A 22763-nucleotide genomic window follows, 5' to 3' on the forward strand; every position below is an offset into this window, starting at 1 on the left:
TTTTGGTTTCGCTCTCAAGCGAGCTTATCTCATGGTAGCAAACTACTGTAGCACTTTCAGACTTAATACTCTCATTTCATATGTAAAGTAAAATGAAGCATATCTTTTGTTATTTGGTTTTGCAAGTGTTTGTTGAATGTCATCACTGTTGAAACTTCCCTGAACACCTGCCCCTAAAAGTGGATTACTTCCTCTGTTATGTTACAACTTCACAGAACTCTGTTGCATGCCATGTTCTATGGTTATTATGCTCATATGTCTCATGCATTAACTTGCCTTAATTGTCTGTGTGTTCTTAATGTGTAGAATACTCTCTGACTTAGTGGTACACAATAACCATTTATGGATGAATGAGAGGAAGGAAGGATATGGAAAGGGGCAGGGAAACATAAGAAGTCCCCATTCCTTCCTGTTACTGAACCCTGAATTGTGAACATTGTACTCCTACCACCAAAGTATGTGTGTAATGCTCTTGTGATTGAGAATGAATTCATTTGAAAGCTTTACTGAATTCTAGTAGTGTTCCATCATTATTTTCTCAGCAAAACTAAAACCAGTTACCATCTTTTGTTCTTTCAACAAGTATTTTTGAAAGCCTGCTATTGGCAGGTCATGTGACACAATGGTAAACAAAGTAGAGCTGTGCTTCCTGAGCTTAAATATCAGCGAGGGACATAGACATTATTCATGTGTGCACACTCAGTCGCACACACACGTCAGGGAGCTCACAGGTTTTGAAGCAGAATAAGATAGATTCAGGGGATTAAAAAGTAACAGGATACTGTAATACTTCAGGTAGTTTGGTGAGAAAAGGCTTTTTGAGAAGCCCTTTTCTGAGTGAAGTGGATTAAGCCATGGAACTATCTGGAAGGAAATGTTCGGGCAGAGCAAGCAGCAGCTTCTAACGTGGAAATGTCCTTGGCATGTTGGAAGAGCAGCATGTGGGAGGCCGTGGCTGAAGCGGGGGTGGGGGGTGTGTGGCAGGGCAGGTCAGAGGGTAGGTGTGGGCAGGGTAGACCAAGGGGAGTTCTGAAGGTCATTTAAAGACTTGATTTTGTTAGCTAGAAAGTCTGGAGAAGGCAATGGCACCCCACTCCATTACTCTTGCCTGGAAAATCCCATGGATGGAGGAGCCTGGTGGGCTGCAGTCCATGGGGTCGTGAAGAGTCAGACACGACTGAGCGACTGCTCTTTCACTTTTCACTTTTGTGCTTTGGAGAAGGAAATGGTAACCCACTCCAGTGTTCTTGCCTGGAGAATCCCAGGGATGGGGGAGCCTGGTGGGCTGCCGTCTATGGGGTTGCACAGAGTTGGACACGACTGAAGCGACTTAGCAGCAGCAGCAGCTAGCTAGAAAGTCACTCAGTCGTGTCTGACCTTTGTGACCCCATGGACTGTACCAGGTCTCCCACATTGCAGGCGGATTCTTTATCAGCTGAGCCACAGGGAAGCCTCAAGGGAACTTCCCTGGTGGCTCAGATGGTAAAAGCATCTTCTTGCAATGCAGGAGACCCGGCTTTGATCCCTGGGTGGGGAAGATCCTCTGGAGAAGGAAACAGCAACTCTCTCCAGTACTCGTGCCTGGAAAATTCCGTGGATGGAGGAGCCTCGTAGGCTACAGTCCATGGGGTCGCAAAGAGCTGGACACAGCTGAGGGGCTTCACTTTCACTTTTCACTTTCTAGCTAGAAAATTGGAGATGATATATCTTTGGAAATCTAATTATTATTTTTAAGTTATATTATTTTAAGTACTAATTATGATTAGAAGTTCTCTCTGTGCTAAGTAACTAGCGTATGATAGACTTAACACAATTTAAATGTTAAATAATTTATCTGAATAAAATGGTACTGAGATAAAAGTTGAAATTTTAAAGTTACCCTTTGAAGGAACTTTTTAAAATATTTAGGATACTTTACTTAGGTTTGTGATTATTTTCTTCAGCTCTTATGTACCCCATTACTAAAGTTTTCTGTAGTCATTAAAGAAAATTCAGGAAATACAGAAGTACAGATGACATTCATAAGCTCAACATATGGAGAAAACCAGTTGAGTTTTCGTCTCTCCCAACCCTTCCCTCCCGCTTTCAGTACCCTCTGTCCCTCTCTTCTTCCCTCTGTCTTTCACTTTCTTCTTTGTGCCTATGACTTTTTCCCCCTGTTACAGTGTAAACATGTGTATATGTCTAATTTTTTAAAAATTAGGTTATATTCATTTCTTGGAATATTTGATAAATCTTATTTTTATTGACTGTATAATCCCATTGTAAAAATTATTTTTCTTAATTGTTTCCTGGAGGTGGTTATTTAGTTTAGGTTTTCTATTTTATCATCATGTGGGCAGTGAATGTCTTAACACATGGATTTTTTTCTCTTTGTCTTTTTCCTTAGAATGGAATGATTGGCACTGGAGTAATGTAATGGAATAAGGTTTCATCTTAGACATTGTTAAGGTTCATGATACATGTTGCCACATTGTACCATGTCTTGTAAGCCCAATAAATGTTAACTGGTTTGAAAGTAACGGTAGCTGGGTGGTGGTGGGGAGGTGAGGACCTACGGAGTTGCCAAGCTTGAGTGATAGGCTAGGTTAGCCTTTTATTTCCAAATATTTCTTTCTTTTTTATCTTTAATATATATTTCAAGGTGTATATAAAAGCACCATGGAGAACTTTACATGTTACTGCAAACACACAAACACACATGAACTTATTGCTCAGGTCAAGACGCACAGCGCTGCCGCCACCCCAGAGCTCCTGCCCTTCTGGTTCCCGGTCTCCAAGAGGAAGCTTTCAGCATTTCCCTCCAGGCCTGTTTGCTCAAGTTCGTTTTGTTTTGTTTCTGTGAAACCCTTCATCATGTTCAAAGACGTTCCCTTCTGTACCGGTTTACTAAGAATTTTGTGTTTTGTTCTGTTTGTTTGAATTTAATGCTTTTTTTGTTGTTGTTGCAGCTTTTCATTACTGTATGACTTTTCTCCTTCACTATGTTAATATATTGAATTACATATTATTTAAAATCTTAAACCTAACCTGATTTCTGAGGTAAACCTAATTTGGTTTTACAGTATTACTCTTTTTATGTATTTCTGGATTCAGTTTGATATTCTGTTAATAGTTTTGTATCAGTGAGGTGGCCTATATTGTCCTTGTCAGGATTTGAAATCAGCGGTTATCTCATACTAGCCTTATAAAATGAGCTGACCCTCATTTTCTATTCTGAAAAAGTTTAAGTAGGACTGAATTGTTCCATTAAATTTCTGTGAGAATCTGGCCGAGAAGCCATCTGGGCTGGTAATTTTCTTTGTGGAAAGATTTTTAATTACTCCTTTGATTTTTAATTTTTAACCTTCTCAGATTTTCTGTTGATTATTTTGGTAGTTTTCCCCCTAAGAAGTTGTCCTTTTCATCTAAACTTTTTAAATTTACTAGCATAAAATTATTTATAATAAATATTAGTATCCGTTTAATGGTTGCAGTAAAGAATTATCTTATTGTATCTGTTATAGGCTAAAACTACCTTCTGTTTTTCCTCATTCAGTCTCCCTGGGAATTTAGTAGTCATTCAAAGGAACCAAATTTTGAATCTTGCTGATTCCTTTTCTTTTTATTACATATTTGTTCTCTATTGCATTGATTTCCGCTCTTTATTTCCTTCCTTCTACTTTTTGGGATTTACTTTTTTGTTCTTTTGCTAACTTCTTGTAGATCACTACTTTTCAGCATTTCTCCCTTTTAAATATATGCATTTAAGGCTGAGCATTTCCCTCTAAGTACTGTTTCAGCTAGCAACATTACTCAAATTTTAATATATAGTACTTTTATAATTCACTTTAAAATGGTTTCTAATTTTCACTGGTATCTACTTTAACACTTGGATAAGTTGAATGTATTATATTTCTCGATTTCTGAACACATGGAGATTTTCTAGTTGTTTTCAAATGTCTTTTATTTCTAACAATATAAGATATGTCATCAGAGAACTCTTAACAACATAGCAATGTCATCAGAGAACAATCTCAGTGTTTCAAAGGTCTGTGATTTCAGACCTTTAATATTTGAGATCTGCACTGTGGCCCCAGTATATTATTTTTTTCCCTATAGCTATTGAATGTGGTGTTCTAATATATTTACATTGGATCTTGCTGGTTAATCCCGTATTTCAAATCTTCAGGGTCATAAGTGACCTTTTGTTTGCTTGTATCAATTACACAGACAAGAGTGTATTAAAATATCCCGTTTACCACTGTAGATATTTCCCCTTGTATTCTCTCAGCTTTTGCTTTATTTATTTGAGACATTGCTAGTAGATGAACATATATATATACACTGTGCTTGGTTGCTCAGTCATGTCTGACGCTTTGCAACCCTTTAGACTGTAGCCCTCCGAACTCCCCTGTCCTTGGGATTTTTTAGGCAAGAATACTGGAGTGGGTTGCCATTTCCTTCTCCAAGGGATCTTCTCGACCCAGGGATTGAACCCACATCTCCTGTGTCTCATGCGTTGCCAGCAGATTCTTCCCCTGCTGAGCCATCAGGGAAGCCTAGTATTTGGATAGAAATGTGTAATAGTTATATCTGCTTAGTGACTTACTGTTACAAAGTATTCCACTTTTATTCTGAAAGTGCTTTTTGCGTGAAGGTCTAGTTTGTCTGGGATTGATATAACAACACCAATTTTCTTGTTATTGTTTTCTAAGGCTGATCTACATATGTGGTTTTAAAAAATCATATTCTGCTTTTATGTTATCAAAGCCTGATTGTTTCTTGTCGTATCATCTTGGGTGTTTCTAGCATTGTAACATGTAACTTGCTTCAAATGTAGGCACTAATAAGATACTGAGATAATGTCTTACTTGGTTGAATTTAAAAAGTAATGAGCATGATTTTGAATAAGTACTGAAGTTGTTTTAGGTTTCTCTTATTTTAAACGTTAAAAAATGTAGTTTTGTCAGGAAGAGACTTAAAGATTTATATTCTTGAGCAGATATTACCGGCGTGCAGTATACATATCAAAACTTGCAAGAGAAAATGAAATGAACATAAATATGCTGTCCCTGTCTCTTCCCTGGTGGCTTAGACGGAAAAGAACCTGCCTGCAATGCAGGAGACCCTGCTTCAGTCCCTGGGTTGGGAAGACACGCTGGAAAAGGAATGGCAACCCACTCCAGTATTCTTGTCTGGAGAATTTCCTGCACAGAGGAGTCTGGTGGGCTATAGTCCATGGGGGTCACAGAATCAGACACAACTGAACGACTCACACTTTGACTTTTCATCCCTGTCTCTTAGTTACACATGTCCCCTCCACAGAAGCAATCACTGTGTGATTAACACAGGTAACAGTGTAATCACTGTGACCAGTTTCTTGATTAGCTTTTCACACTGTAGTCCACAGAAACCCAAATTTTGCAAATTCAGCTTGTTAGGTGGGCAAATATATACACTACTGTGGTAAACTCTAATTTGTGTCTTCATCACAAGGTAGCATTCTAGAACATGCATTTTAAATCATAATGATAACTCTCATTCAAGCTCCAGAACAGTTTTTTTTTACTTCAAAAGTTACAAAGCAGATACTGGAAGAGGATAAACAGCTTTCTGCTTCAGTCTGATTAGCCAGTCCTTCAGTTTCGAAATCCTACTGGTTTGGGCTTTAACAGAAGTGGTCCCGTGGTTAAGATAATTGGGGAAATTCTGACAAGGATGGCTCATTTGCTAGTTATTCAAGGGGGTGGTTAGGAGGAATTTCTGTTATGGATTACAGTAAGGTGAAAGAATCTGTGTATTTTGCTTATTCTCTGTCTACATGAGCAACAAGTGCTGAGTAGGGCTAGAGGATCGGCTTCCGGGGTCATTCACTCACTCATCTGGCTGGCAAGTTGGTAGTCATTGTAAGGACACTCAGGTAACCTTATGGAAAGGCCATCCTGGGACCCAAATGTTGACCTTTCCATAAGGTTACCTGAGTGGCCTGAGTGTCCTGATAACCCAGAGGCTGGCTCCACAGTAAGCAATCCAAGGGACCAGGGTAGAAGCCACAGTGTCTTACAGTGACGTAGCCTCAGAAGTCACACGCTTCTGCAATGTTTTATTGGTCACTCATGTGTGCTTAGTCATGTTCAATTCTTTGTGACCCTGTGAACAGTAGCCCAGCAGGCTCCTTTGCTCTTGGGATTCTCCAGGCAAGAATACTGGAGTGGGTTGCCATGTCCTCTTCCAGGGGATCTTCTGACCCAGGGACCGAATTCGAGTCTCCTGCGTCTCCTGCATTGGCAGGTGGATTCTTCACCGCTGAGCCACTGGGAAGCCACTGGTCACTCAGGTCAGCTCTGTTCAGCATAGGTGAACACTGTGCTAAAGCTTGCATATCAGAATTTAAAGATTTTTAAGGATAGTCTTTGAAAGTGGCTCTGGTGCCACTCCCCATTTAAATAAGCCTTGGATCAGCGATCTTACAGCTGGTGTTTTTGGTAATCTCAAGGTGAATTTATTCAAAAAAGTAATGCTTTTAGGGTGCTGCATACTTTTCTATTATGCATTGCTCAGGAAAATGCCTGTTTGATTGCCAACGTTTTCACAGTGATTTATTTTTTGTTGTATTTGATGCCTGATAAGAACAACATTCACGTAATCTGGGAATATCTAAAGAATTAGTATTCTGGCTTCCTCTTAGAAATTGTAGAATACATCCTCGAGCTTTAATATGGTGCTGAGATCTTGCCTGCCTTATCTATTGATGTTACTGCTTTAATCTAGCCATTGGATCCAGGTGTCATTCAGAACCCTCACTGTATATAGGGCGTTTTTATTCAGAAAATAATGAATTCTGACTATACTCTTCACAAAATAAGGTGGTGTGAGTGGTAAGGAACCCACCTGCCAGGGCAGGATATGTAAGATACGTAGGTTCAATCCCTGGGTTGGGAAGATCCCCTGGAGGAGGACATGGCAACCCACTCCAGCATTCTTGCCTGGAGAATCCAATGGACAGAGGAGCCTGGTGGGTTACTGTCCATAGGGTCGAAAGAGTCAGACGCGACTGAAGTGACTTAGCACATACATACTCAGGCTGCTGTAATAGTGTGGAAGAGCAAGGCTGCCCCTGTAAGAGAAGAAAAAAAAAATTGTCCCTGTATTCTTTGTGACAGAAATCTTCAGAGGAGTAGGTATTTGAAGATTTAAGTCTCATAGGGAGAGGGCCAGGAAATTTGTGAATCAGGCATCTGTTTATTTTAAATGTATCCAAGTGAAATATCAGATAGATAGTTGGATATTCACAGAAGAGGGTTAGGATTTAAATTTGAGATTTAACATCATTCAGTTCAGTTCAGTCACTCAGTCGTGTCCGACTCTTTGCGACCCCATGAACTGCAGCACGCCAGGCCTCCCTGTCCATCGCCAACTCCTGGAGTCCACCCAAACCCATGTCCATCGAGTCAGTGATGCCATCCAACCATCCCATCCTCTGTCTTCCCCTTCTCCCCCTGCCCCCAATCCCTCCCAGCATCAGGGTCTTTTCCAATGAGTCAACTCTTTGCATGAGGTGGCCAAAGTACTGGAGTTTCAGCTTCAGCATCAGTCCTGCCAATGAACAGCCAGGGCTGATCTCCTTTAGGATGACCTGGTTGGATCTCCTTGCAGTCCAAGGGGCTCTTCAGGAGTCTTCTCCAACACCACAGTTCAAAAGCATCAATTTTTCGGCGCTCAGCTTGCTTTATAGTCCGACTCTCACATCCATACATGACCACTGGGAAAACCATAGCCTTGACTACACGGACCTTTGTTGGCAAAATAATGTCTTCTTTTTAATAGGCTGTCTAGGTTGGCCATAACTTTCCTTCCAAGGCGCAAGCGTCTTTTAATTTCATGGCTGCAATCACCATCTGCAGTGATTTTGGAGCCCCCCAAAATAAAGTCAGCCACTGTTTCCACTGCTCCCCCATCTATTTGCAATGAAGTGATGGGACCAGATGCCATGATCTTAGTTTTCTGAATGTTGAGCTTTAAGCCAACTTTTTCACTTTCATCAAGAGGCTCTTTAGTTCTTCCTCACTTTCTGCCATAAGGGTGGTGTCATCTGCATGTCTGAGGTTATTGACGTTAAAGCCTTGGGAGTAGGTGAGAAAACAGGAGAGAAAGCAGTCCTGGTACAAGTCCTCAGGCACTCATGTTTTAGAAGACGCCTGAAGAGAAAAAACAAACCAATAGAGGAAATCAGAGGGAGGAGGAAAGCCAGAAGAACAAGTAGAGGACAAGAGAAGACATCTACTTCAAGTAGAAGAGAATGGTCTGCTTGGTCTAATGTTCCTGAAGAGGTTACTGTACTAAGATGAGGCAATGGAATTAGGCCGCTGGGTAGTCATTAGTGACCTTGACAATTGAGTTTCAGGAGATTGTTTAGGATTAGGGTGGGTTAAAGAGTAAATTAAAGGTGAGAAAATAGAGATAGGAAATGAAGGCCACTAGATGAAGAAGTTTTGCTGTGAGTAGAACAAAGAAATGGTCATATCTAATTGGTGGGGCGGGGGAGGTGAAGGGGAGCTGAGGTCAGGAGAGGAATTTCCTGGCCCAGAGATCGAAACCAGGTCTCCTGCATTGCATTCAGATTCTTTACCATCTGAGCTATCGGGAAGTCCTGAGGAATTTCTTAAGATGTGTAATAATAGAGCACATTTGTTCATGATAGTGGTTCAGTAGAAGAGGAGAAACTGACTATACGGGAGAGAGAGAGGTTAGTCAGTGGTTTTCTTGCAAAGACAGGAGTAGTTGGACTCCATGCCCACGTTAGGGTATTGATCTTTGATAGAAGCAGTGCTGCTTTTTCTATTTTAATAGAAGAGAAGCAGTGTAGAAGCACTACAATTCTACCGATCTTACGGGACTTGGCAAAGAAAGTTTTTTTAAAGATTTATGAAGTAAATATAAGTTTCAGTTTTAAAAATATTTATCTATATTGAAAGAAGGAATTAAATTTGTTAGTTTGCCTTGATTTTCCTTTCTCTCTTTCACTTTTATAGTGTTAAGTGTTCATGTTGAACTCTTACTGTGATTCATTCTCTCAATCCCTAAAATGAATCTGTGTATTAGATCTACTCTGAGTAGTGCAAGTGACCCAGAGGTTTCTGATTTGATTGACACAATCCAGTAATGCCAGGTAGATTTGGTTTTGTCATTTTACTTAAGAATAAATTTGGATTGTTTACCCTGTAATAGAAAACATTTATCTTCAGATACTCAGAAATGAAATAATTTTATAGGCTATACATTGCCTTACCTGCTAAAATTCAGCATAAAGCAGGAGGGAGGGACGACATTAAAAAAAGCAGGAAATGGTAGTATAGAATTAGGCAATGCTATCTTCAGTATATCGGGTATTGAAAAGGTCATTGTTTTCTCATCCAAGGTAAGAACTTGAGGATACCGTGTAAGAATAAAAGTCTTGACCCAAGTATTTGGTTTGAGGTTCTAATAAATAAACATCATTGTTACGCCATAAATTTATTCTTGCATATACAGTAGATTTTGTCTTTAATGTCAATTTAAAAATTGGACTTTTTCTTATCAAATCAAATGTATTTCCAGGGCTCATTTGTGTGCTATAAACTGATAAAATGATTGGCCAAGTGATCTAAGTATTTTAAATGTTAAGGTGATGGTAGTTTTAATTGTGTTTTGGAAAAAAGGCTATTTTTTAAAAACTCATTCTGTGTGCTCCTTTTTCTTGAATTCACAGTGATACCATAAACATTTGGTGCTGTTTTGGTAATTTAAGTCCCTGAACTCTTTAGTGTTGACATCTCATCTTTATGGAGGAGGGTTTCTAAGTTTGTATTGTAAATTGTACCTTTGGGAGCAGTGTTATAGCTGTTTTAGGTTTTTAGTAAAGATCAAAGCTGAAAACATTAAACAAGACAACAAGACATGATTTTAAAAAGACACATGGGGAGACATAAAATTCTGCTTTAAACATTTATTAAAAAAAAATTAATCAGAATTTGATTTTTTTTTCCCCCAGACGAAAGATTGCTTAAAACATTGGATGACCAGAAAGTGGAATTTTATCAGATTAGAGCACATTAAAAATTTAGAAAAAACGTTTCCTTTACTAACGAGGAGATGTTTGAATATTTTTTAATTTGGTAAAATGATTGTCAGAGGTGATTTTTTAGTTCTTTGTCTTATTAAAAACATAAATTAGTAAGTATGCTGTCAAAATTGTCAAAATAAGACTAATTAAAACAATTAAGTTTATTATAGAGTGTAAAATTTTGTGTTTTTTTTTCCTGTTGTTATGTTTTTCAATTGAAAAAGTCTTTGGCCATTAGTTTTAACTATAAATTAGTAGTATATGCATATAATGCTTGGTTATTTCTTCTCTAAAGTAAGAAATATCAACTGGTTCTATTAACTTTTGTAAATCTTGCCATAATCATGTATCCTTCCTTATTTGAAATGTCTGTATTTTTCATTGCCTATAAGAAGATGTCTAAAGTTTTTAGCCTACCAGACAAAATGTAAAACTGCCCTAAAATTCCTAAATATCTTTAAAGGCTACTTCTCTTGCTACTTTCTCTCTGAACTCATTCTTGATTGCCTAGCCAGAAATTATCAAATCTCTCATCCTTTGGTACAGATGTTACCTCGTATTAAAACTTTTCTTGTGCACATTTGTAAGTTGATATCTTACTCCTCTTTGTATCATCTACATTCATACATTCAGCAGTGTTATTGGATGTCTGCTGTGCCCCAAACACTGTTGTAGGTGTGAAGGCAACAGCAGTGCATGAGAATCCAGGTCCCTATCCTCATGAAATTTATGTTCTAGTTTGGGAATGATAATGAGGGAGACAAAATTAAATAAACAGATAGATGCCTAGAGCCTTTTAGATGTTAAATGTTTTGAGGAGAAAACAGTGTATATGATAGAAGGTTTAAGGACAGTACCAGTGTTGATTTGATGGCGATGGAAGATCTCTTTGAAGATGTGACATTTATGCCAAAGCTGAACGATAACAGTGGAGCAGTCATTTGAAGATTTGGGAGCAGAGTTCTCGAACTGAAAGACAGACAGTGCAAAGGCATTAGAGAGAGGAAAGAACGGGGGAGGTGGGGGAAGAGGGTGGGAATGGAAGCAGGAGGTAGGTTATACAGTCTTGTAAGCAGAGGTAAGGGATTTGAAATTTATTCTAATTTAATTTCGAAGCCTGAGAATTGTTGTTTAGTCGATAAGTTGTGTTTGACTTTGCAACCCCATAGACTGTAGCCCATCAGGCTCCTCTGTCTGTGGGATTTCCCAGGCAAGGCTACTGAAGTGGCTTGCCATTTCCTTCTCCAGGGCATCTTCCCCACACAGGGATCAAACCTGCATCTCCTACATTGGCAGGCGAGTTCTTGACTACTGAGCCACCAGGGAAGCCCCGCATTTACGGGTTCATGTGATTACATTGGGCCCACTCAGGGCCACCCTCCCCCTCCTTTATTGAGAGTGTACTATACAACCAGCACAGTACTAGGCACTGATGTGTATTGCTGAGCAAGCAAAGATTTTAATCCAAAAGCCACATAAAAACAAGACGGAAGTGACCTCCATTCTCAAGGAAAGTCCATGTCAAAATGTCCAGGACCATAGTGCTCTGGAATTGGCCTACTTGAATCATAGGAGTTTGACTGTGGTTGTAAGAGTTATTCCTTACAAGTTACAAGGTAACTTTCTCATGTCTCTCAGTTCAGCTCAGTTCAGTCACTCGGTCGTGTCTGACTCTGTGCGACCCCATGAACTGCAGCACACCAGGCCTTCCTGTCCATCCCCAAATCCCAGAGTCCATCCAAACCCATGTCCATCGAGTTGGTGATGCCATCCAACCATCTCATCCTCCATCGTCCCCTTCTCCTCCTGCCCTCAGTCTTTCCCAACATCAGGGTCTTTTCAAATGAGTCAGCTCTTCACATCAGGTGGCCAAAGTATTGGAGTTTCAGCTTCAGCATCAGTCCTTCCAATGAACACCCAGGACTGATCTCCTTTAGGATGGACTGCTTGGATCTCCTTGCAGTCCAAGGGACTCTCGAGTCTCCTCCAGTACCACAGTTCAAAAGCATCAATTCTTCGGTGCCCAGCTTGCTTTATAGTCCAACTCTCACATCCGTACATGACCACTGGAAAAACCATAGCCTTGACTAGACGGACCTTTGTTGACAAAGTAATGTCTCTGCTTTTTAATATGCTGTATAGGTTGGTCATAACTTTCCTCCCAAGGAGTGAGCGTCTTTCAATTTCATGGCTGCCATCACCATCTGCAGTGACTTTGGAGCCCAGAAAAATAAAGTCAGCCACTGTTTCCTCATCTGTTTGTCATGATGTGATGGGACCGGATGCCATGATCTTCGTTTTCTGAATGTTGAGCTTTAAGCCAGCTTTCTCACTCTCCTCTATTTCACTTTCATCAAGAGACTCTTTAGTTCTTCTTCACTTTCTGTCATAAGGGTGGTATCATCTGCATATCTGAGGTTATTGATATTTCTCCCGGCAGTCTTGATTCCAGCTTGTGCTTCCTCCAGCCCAGCATTTCTCATGATGTACTCTGCACATAAGTTAAATAAGCAGGGTGACAATGTACAGCTTTGACATACTCCTTTTCCTATTTGGAACCAGTCTGTTGTTCCATGTCCAGTTCATTTTTTGTTTGTTTGTTGTTTTTTGGTTTTTTCCATGTCCAGTTCTAACTGTTGCTTCCTGACCTGCATACAGGTTTCTCAACAGGCAGGTCAGGTGGTCTGGTATTCCCGTCTCTTTCAGAATTTTCCTGTTTGTTGTGATCCACACAGTCAAAGGCTTTGGCAAGTTAACAAAGCAGAAATAGATGTTTTTCTGGGACTCTCTTGCTTTTTCGGTGATCCAGCAGATGTTGGCAATTTGATCTCTGGTTCCTCTGCCTTTTCTAAAACCGGCTTGAACATCTGGAAGTTCACGGTTCACGTATTGCTGAAGCCTGGCTTGGAGAATTTTGAGCATTACTTTACTAGCGTGTGAGATGAGTGCAATTGTGTGGTCGTTTGAGCATTCTTTGGCATTGCCTTTCTTTGGGGTTGGAATGAAAACTGACCTTTTCCAGTCCTGTGGCCACTGCTGAGTTTTCCAAGTTTGCTGGCATACTGAGTGCTGCACTTTGACAGCAAGCATCATCTCTTAGGATTTGGAACAGCTCAACTGGAATTCCATCACCTCCACTAGCTTTGTTCATAGTGAGACTTCCTCAGGCCCATTTGACTTCGGACTCCAGGATATCTGGCTCTAGGTGAGTGATCACACCATCGTGATTATGTGGGTTATGAAGATCTTTTTTCTCATGTCACTACATGGTTCTTTATTGCATCCATACTGGTCTTAACTAAAGCAGATATTTTCAATGCCAGCATTGGATAAATGTCAGCCAAACAGAGCCAAAACAAACTTTGCCATTGTTCTGAGCTTTAGGGCAAGGGTCACAGTGCTCTGGGGCTCATCTTCCCCATGTAAGCTCATTCTTTAGAGTGTGTTCCTTCTTTAGGGTTGCAGGCTACCATATGGCATGCAGAGAAAGTGCCAAACGAGTGACAGTGAATCTTGTCTCCTTTTTCTTAAAGTCTGCTAATTAATAACTTTAGTTACATCTGCCAAGTCCTTCTTACCATGTAATATAGCGTATTCACTACCGTAACACCAGGGCATACATGTTTGACGTCTTTAATATCATATAAGAGCAGTGAAGCAGAATTAACTCTGACAGAGTTAATTTTTGAGTCATTCCAGTTTTTAAATTTCTTTTACCTTTACTTATATGCCTACCTTCAAGGATTACCTTGATAGTGACGCCTGATAGATTAGCCATACTCCATAAGACAACCCGAAACTGTTTATCTTTAGTTTTAGTTATTTAACTAACTGAACATAAAAATGTGGAAATGCCTCTTGCATTTAGAGATTTTGTTCTAGATATCTTCCAGAGAAAGCTTTGGTACTCATTGATAAAAAGTTGTGGGTCAAGAGAATTTATTGATACTGTCTAAGCTGTTTGAGATTTTTTGTTTTCACTTATTCTGATTATTTAAGAAATGGATTCACTCAATAAATGCTTATTGAGCAGCGCTAGGTGCTAGGATGATAATAACTGAACACGTAACTTCTTTTGGTAATTAATTAATTTATTTCAATTGGAAGCTAATTACTTTACAGTGTTGTAGTGTGTTTTGCAGCACATTGACATGAATCAGTCATGGGTGTACATGTGTCCCCCATCCTGAACCCCCCTCCCACCTCCCTCCCCATCCCATCCCTCTGGGTCATCCCAGTGCACCAGCCCTGAGCACCGTGCCTCATGCATCAAGCCTGTCCGGGTGATCTGTTTCACATATGATAATATACATGTTTCAATGCTATTCTCTCAAATCATCCCACCCTCGCCTTCTCCCCCAGAGTCCAAAAGTCTGTTCTTCACACATGTGTCTCTTTGGCTGTCTCGCATATAGATAGGGTCATCGTTACCGTCTTTCTAAATTCCATGTATATGCGTTAGTACACTGTATTGGTGTTTTTCTATCTTCACTCTGTATAAATAGGCTCCAGTTTCATCCACCTCATTAGAACTGATTCAAATGCATTCTTTTTAATGGCTGAGTAACATTCCACTGTATATGTGTACCACAGCTTTCTTATCCGTTCGTCTGCCGATGGACATCTAGGTTGCTTCCATGTCCTGGCTATTGTAAACAGTGCTGCGATGAACATTGGAGTACATATGTCTCCTTCAATTCTGGTTTCCTTGGTGTGTATGCCTAGCAGTGGGATTGCTCGGTCGTATGGCAGTTCTATTTCCAGTTTTTTAAGGAATCTCCACACTGTTCTCCACGGTGGCTGTACTAGTTTGCATTCCCACCAACAGTGAAAAGACAGCCTTCAGAATGAGAGAAAATAATAGCAAACAAAGCAACTCGCAAAGAATTAATCTCAAAAACATACAAGCAACTCCTGCAGCTCAGTTCCAGAACAAGAAAAGACCCAATCAATAAATGGGCCAAAGAACTAAACAGACATTTCTCCAAAGAAGACATACAGATGGCTAACAGACACATGAAAAGATGCTCAACATCACTCATTATCAGAGAAATGCAAATCAAAACCACAATGAGGTACCATGTCACGCTAGTCAGAATGGGTGCTATCCAAGAGTCTGCAGGCAATAAGTGCTGGAGAGAGTGTGGAGGAAAGGGAACCCTCTTACACTGTTGGTGGGAATGCAAACTGAACACGTAACTTTTTAGGAATCATGAGACTCTGAAGGAGAAACAAGCTGCTCTGGGAGATAACACAGTCATCGTTTAGTAACTGTGAGTGGTTGGTTCTGAGACCTTGGAGGATATCAAAACCCAGAGATGCTCAAGTCCCTTTTATTAATATAAAACAGTATAGTATTTACATATAGTCTACATATATCCCTCCCATTATACTTTAAGTCGTCTCTAGGTTTGTTATAATAACCTTGTAAGTGCTATGTAAGTAGTTGCCAGGCTGCTTGGCAAATGCAAGTTTTGTCTTTTGGAACTTTCCCCAGATCTTTTCTGTATATTTTTGACCCGTGGCTGGTTGAATCCACAGTGGTTGAATGGAGAACCCAAGGATACAGAGCACCTACTGTACGTATATCTAGGTAGGTGGTCTAGCATGATCTGCTCATGAGGATTTGACCAACACTGGCTTGCCACTTCACTGTGGGTGGACCTGAATTAACCTTGAAATTTCTTTGAGCGTCAGTTTTCTATGTATGTGAATAGTAATCTTTAATTGGAGTTCCTGTGCCCTTTTGCAGTAGCACTAGCAATTTTGAATTAATTTGTATTAAGAAAGGCTCCCCCACAATTTATATATGTACCTGAATCTGCCTTTGGCTCCCTTACTTTTCTTCTCCTTCAAATGTGATGATTTCAAATTGTGTCCAAACTAGAGGTACTTAACTTTTGGAGGAAAAAATACAGAAATAATGTGTGTTAGTTGGTAGAAGTGTTATAAAATTTAGAAAAATGACGATTTTTATCATTTCTACACCCAGGGAAGACCCTTGACATTTTAGTGATCTTTCAGTCTTCTCTGTGCACATACATAGTTCATTTAAAAAAAGACAAGGCTAGTTGGCTAGATAGTATCATATTACAAATACAGTATGTATTTAACTTTAATTCATAATTATTATGATCACTGTCATTTAATAAATTTATATAATTATTAGATTATATAAATTATACAACTATCATAACATATAATTTAACAAAATATTTATAATATATGTTATCTAGTTATAAATATTTGTGTATTAATAATTTGATAATTCTGCATTTTCACTTAATGCCACATGAATTACATAATACAATTGTATCTAATTATCTTCTATGACATAATTTAATTTTGTTAAGGTTGGAATGATGCATTTCTCAAATGTTTGGTAGAAGGTGTTTATAAAGCCATTTGAATCTGGTATTTTTGTGTGTGTTGGACAGAGGAAAGGGGAAACATTTAAACTCCTCTAGCTTTCAGTAGTTGTAGAACTATTAAGATTATCTATTTCTTTCTTGAGTCAATTCCCCCCACCTTTAAACTGTGTTCACTTTATATATTTGGGATCTTGTCTGTCTCTAATATTCAATCTTTTAAAGAAACTAACCTTTTGCTCTGATCTTCAAACTTTACAAAAACGTATACAATGAAAAGGAAGGCATCTTCTCAGCAGAGCTGAGACCTTTCCAGAGGCAGTCAGTGTACTTTTTCTCAATGACATTTTTATCTTTTTACAACCCTTTTATTTTTTACTAAAACAGGATGAACAGTATGAGACGTAGTGATCTATACTCTCTTGTTTTCTCTCTTCTTTTTGTTTGTTTGTACATCAACCTCATTTTTAATGCCAGTGTAATATTCCACTTCATGGATGTATCCTGTTTAATTAAAAGTAGTTATGCTTTTTTCCCAGTAAAAACCTGTCCCATTTGTTTGATATAACCTAAGAACTTGATTTATTAACCTATTGTAGTAATAGACATAATCATTTCAGAGGTCCAACAAGCCTTCCATGTGCCTTACCCTTTCACAAATAAGTTGAAATTAAAATGTTCGTTGCTCTATAATAGCCTCCTTGGAAGAGGGTATGTTCCATTTAAGTATTTTTAATTACAAACACAACTCTCTTCTGTAATTTAAATGCCATGTGATGTTGTTAGCACTTGAACCCCTGTTTCTTCTATAACTTACCCTAATGTGCAGTTTGAGAGATAGGTGCCATCTTATGCTTCCTCATGGCTGCCCTGCTGCCCTTGCCACTTATTTATTTATTTATTTTTCATTTATTTTTATTAGTTGGAGGCTAATTACTTTACAGTATTGTAGTGGGTTTTGTCATACATTGACATGAATCAGCCATGGATACACATGTGTTCCCCATCTCGATCCCCCCTCCCACCTCCCTCTCCACCCGATTCCTCTGGGTCTTCCCAGTGCACCAGCCCCGAGCACTTGTCTCATGCATGCAACCTGGGCTGGTGATCTCTTTCACCATAGATAATATACATGTGTCGATGCTGTTCTCTCGAAACATCCCACCCTCGCCTTCTCCCACAGAGTCCAAAAGTCTGTTCTGTACATCTGTGTCTCTTTTTCTGTTTTGCGTATAGGGTTATCATTACCATCTTTCTAAATTCCATATATATGTGTTAGTATGCTGTAATGTTCTTTATCTCTCTGTCTTACTTCATTCTGTATAATGGGCTCCAATTTCATCCATCTCAGTAGAACTGATTCAAATGAATTCTTTTTAATGGCTGAGTAATATTCCATGGTGTATATGGACCACAGCTTCCTTATCCGTTCGTCTGCTGATGGGCATCTAGGTTGCTTCCATGTCCTGGCTATTATAAACAGTGCTGCGATGAACATTGGGGTGCACGTGTCTCTTTCAGATCTGGTTTCCTCGGTGTGTATGCCCAGAAGTGGGATTGCTGGGTCATATGCTTGCCGCTTATTTCAAGTTCATCTTCTTACATGTCTTTGAGATGCTACCTTTACTATGACTAACTTTTCATATACTTCTGGAATTTAAAAAAATGTGTTCCCTTGGTTGATCTGCCAGTATCATAGCTTTTTAAAGTCTTTTTATTTTTAAATGACTTTGTACTTATAAAAGAGAAAAATAAGAGAGTTCCTATGTACCCTTCAGTTAGTTTCTCCTAATGTTAACATCTTATATATCCATAGTATAATGATAAGAGCTAAGAAATTAGCTTACTGATACAGTACATTTGACTTCGTACTCTTTTACTTATAATGGCTTTGCAGCAATTATTTAATATGTCATAGGAATACTCTTGCTCTTCCCTTCATATTTTCCCTTGTTTTTGCTTGTTTTTTCTTTCCAGTTGTCTAGCTGTAGCAAACAAAATAAAAAAAAATTTTTATATAGTATTTATTTGGGGACCATGTAAAATTAACTCAGGGAGAAAGGACATCATTATGCTACTGAATCTTTAGTACAGAAGCAAGATATGTCTTTCCATTTGTTGAAATCTACCTTTGTGTCTCTCAGAAGTGTTCCATAGTTTTTCTCATACATGTTTTGAACTCTTTATTCAGTTTATGCCTGTTTTTTTTAAAATTATAGATAAGATCTTTTCTTTCATTTTATCGTTTATCTGGTTTCTCTTTGTACATATAAAGGAAAGATTTCTTTATGTTTTGCACTTGACTAAACTACTAGATTATCTTGTTGTAGTAATATTTAGTTGGTTCTTTTGGATATTCTAGTTATTTAATTGTACCCCTACCAGTAGTATTCCTTTCTAATTTCATTCTCTGTGTTGACTGATAAAAATGAGTAACAGTGGTAAAAATGGGGATTTCCCTGACTCTAGTAATATAGTATATCTAGTATTTCCTCATCGGGTGGTGCTGGCTTATTGTGGGTCTGAAATATATTGTGTTTAAAAAGTGTGCTTTTATATCCAGTATTTTCAATAAGAATGGGCATTGAGTTTTTAAGGCGTCTTTTCATCACCTTCGGCATGATAATATTTTTCTTCTATGTAGCTCTATTAATGTGTTGGATGATATCAGTTTTACAACAGTGACTTTTGTTGTAAATTTTTGTTGATCTAAGTCAAATCCCTTGTGACTATACAGTGGAAGCGAGAAATACATTTAAGGAACTAGATCTGACAGACAGAGTGCCTCATGAACTATGGACGGAGGTTCATGACATTGTACAGAAGACAGGGATCAAGACCATCCCCAAGAAAAAGAAATGCAAAACGGCAAAATAGCTGTCTGAGGAGGGCTTACAAATAGCTGAGGAAAGAAGAGAAGCCACAAGGAAACAAGAAAAGGAAAGATACACCAATTTGAATGCAGAGTTCCAAAGAATAGCAAAGAGAGATAAGGCAGTCTTCCTCAATGATCAGTGCACAGAAACAGAGGGAAACAATAGAATGGGAAAGACTAGAGATGACTTCAAGAAAATCAGAGATACCAAGGGAATATTTCTTGCAAAGATGGGCTCAATAAAGGACAGAAATGGTATGGACCTAACAGAAGCAGAAGATGTTAAGAAGAGGTGGCGAGAATACACAGAAGAATTGTACAAAAAAAGATCTTCACAACACAGATAACCACCTTGGTGTGCTCACTCACCTAGAGCCAGACATCCTGGAATGTGAAGTCAAGTGGGCCTTAGGAAGCATCACTATGAACAGAGCTAGTGGAGGTGATGGAATTCCAGCTGAGCTACTTCAAATCCTAAAAGATGATGCTGTCAAAGTGTTGCACTCAGTAGGCCAGCAAATTGAGTGGCCACAGGACTGAAGAAGGTCAGTTTTCATTCCAATCCTTAAGAAAGGCAATGCCAAAGAATGCTCAAAGTACTGCACAATTGCACTCATCTCACACACTAGTAAAGTAATGCTCAAAATTCTCCAAGCCAGGCTTCAACAATACGTGAACCATGAACTTCCAGATGTTGAAGCTGGTTTTAGAAACGGCAGAGGAACCAGAGATCAAATTGCCAACATCTGCTGGATCGTCACAAAAGCAAGAGGGTTCCAGAAAAACATCTATTTCTGCTCTACTGACTATGCCAAAGCCTCTGACAGTGTGGACCACAACAAACTGGAAAATTCTGAAAGAGACGGGAATGCCAGACCACTTGACTTGCCTGTTGAGAAAGCTGTATGCAGGTCAGGAAGCAACAGTTAGAACTGACATGGAACAACAGACTGGTTCCAAATAGGAATAGGAGTACGTCAAGGCTGTATCTTGTCACCCTCCTTATTTAACTTATATGCAGAGTACATCATGAGAAACCCTGGGCTGGATGAAGCATAAGCTGGAATCCAGATTCCTGGGAGAAATATCAATAACATCAGATATGCAGATGACACCCTCCTTGTGGCAGAAAGTGAAGAAGAACTAAAGAGCCTCTTGATGAAAGTGAAAGAGGAGAGTGAAAAAGGTGGCTTAATGCTCAACACTCAGAAAACAAAGTTCATGGCATCCGGTCCCATGATTTCATGGCAAATAGATGGGGAAACAGTGGAATCAGTGGTAGACTTTATCTTTCTGGGCTCCAAAATCACTGCAGATGGTGACTACAGCCAAGAAATTAAAAGATGCTTACTCCTTGGATGAAAATTATGACCAAGCTAGACAGCATATTAAAAAACAGAGACATTACTTTGCCAGCAAAGGTCTGTCTAGTCAAGGCTATGGTTTTCCCAGTAGTCATGTATGGATGTGAGAGTTGGACTATAAAGAAAGTTTAGCACCAAAGAATTGATGCTTTGGAACTGTGATGTTGGAGAAGACTCTTGAGAGTCACTTGGACTGCAAGGAGATCCAACCAGTCCATCCTAAAGGAAATCAGTCCTGAATATTCATTGGAAGAGCTGATTTTGAAGCTCAAACTCCAATACTTTGGCCACCTGATCTGAAGAGCTGACTAATATGAAAAGACCCTGGTGCTGGCAAAGGTTGAAGGCAGGAAGAGGAGGGGATAACAGAGGATGAGATGGTTGGATGACACCACCAACTCAGTGGTCATGAGTTTGAGAAAACTCCACCACTTGTTGATGGACAAGCATGCTGCAGTCCATGGGGTAGCAAAAATTCGGACATGATGAGCAACTGAATTGAACTGAACTGAGTGCTTCCTTGGTGGCTCAAATGGTAAAGAATCCACCTGTAATGCAAGAGACCTGGGTTTGATCCCTGGGTTGGAAGATCCCTTGGAGGAGGGCATGGCAACCCACTCCAGTAATGCATCACTAGCTGCATTTCAGCGCCACAGGCTTAAATGATAATTTGGATGCATGTGTGCCTGCTAAGTCATCACTTAGCAGACATCTCAGACTCTTTGGTACCCCATGGGCTATTGCCCATCACGCTCCTTTGCCCATGGGGTTTTGCCAGAAAGAATACTGAGTGGGCAGCCCATCCCCATCTCTTTCCTATGCTTCAAGCCCTGACAGTCACTTTCCTATACTTCACGTACACACACACACACACACAAACACAAACACACACACACACACACACACACACACACACACACACACACGAAGAGAGAGTGGGGTGTTTTAGACTTTAAGGCCGCTATAACAAATTGCCATGAACTGGGAAGCTTAAAAGAATGGATATTTATTGTCTCACAGTTTTGGAGCCTCTAAATCTGATATCAAGTTGTTGACACGACTGTGTTTCCCTGAAATCTGTAGAGAAATCCTCACTTGCCTCTTCCTCAGTTTTGGTGACTGGCCAGCAGTCTTTGGTATTCCTTGGCTTGCAGTTGCACGACACCAATCTTTGCCTTTGCCATCAAACAGCCTTCTCCCCGTGTGTCTCTTCCTCCATTTGGCTGACTTCTTAGAAGGACACTAGTTATTGGATTAGGGGTCCACCTACTCCAGTATGGCCTCATTTGAACTTAATTACATCGGCAATGATCCTATTCCCAAATAAGCTCATATTATTGAGTACTTGAGGTTAGGAATTCAACATATGTTTTGAGGAGTGGGAAAATATTCAACCAACAACAGATGGTAACCATGAGGAGAGCATCCCACAGAAACCAAAGACATTGCCTTGATTCCAGAATTTATTCCAAGAAGGAGTCCTACTACAGTGGGGATAGAAGATCGAAGAATCTTTTAAAGTATGTATTCCCACCTACTATTTGGTTTGCTTATGGACTAACTGGGTTTGATTGACAGGAGTATGCTATCATGATTTAATGATATTAAAAAAACTGAATGCCTTCATATAAAGCCTGAATGGCCCTGGATACAGGATAGCGGCCCTATCCTTTCTCATAGTTTCCCCCAGCTATATTGTTTGGAGGGAAATGATGGTGTATAATTTTGATGAGCAAATGGGAGAAGTGGTTGTTGTGATGAGGCTGTCACTCTTTGCCAGAGAACTGTCTTTGATGTCTAAAGTATTACTTGGGACCTAGATGAAAGAGTCATAAAATAACAAGCCTAACCAAGGGGATGCAGCTAGCATTTAGGAAATGCACCCATTTTTCTGTATCTCCTCTTTTCCTTTGATCAAATGTGTACACATTATTAATAAAAAGAAATACAAATTTTAAAAAGACATGAAGAGGGAATGGTCAAATGAACCCTGCCAGAGTCCAAAAGAAAAAAAAAAAATGACAGCAATTTCACATCAGGCCGTTTGCTGAGATCCTATACAAGAACAGCAG

This window comes from Muntiacus reevesi, unplaced genomic scaffold (genome assembly GCF_963930625.1).
Source record: "Muntiacus reevesi unplaced genomic scaffold, mMunRee1.1 SCAFFOLD_50, whole genome shotgun sequence".
Taxonomy (NCBI): Eukaryota; Metazoa; Chordata; class Mammalia; order Artiodactyla; family Cervidae; genus Muntiacus; species Muntiacus reevesi.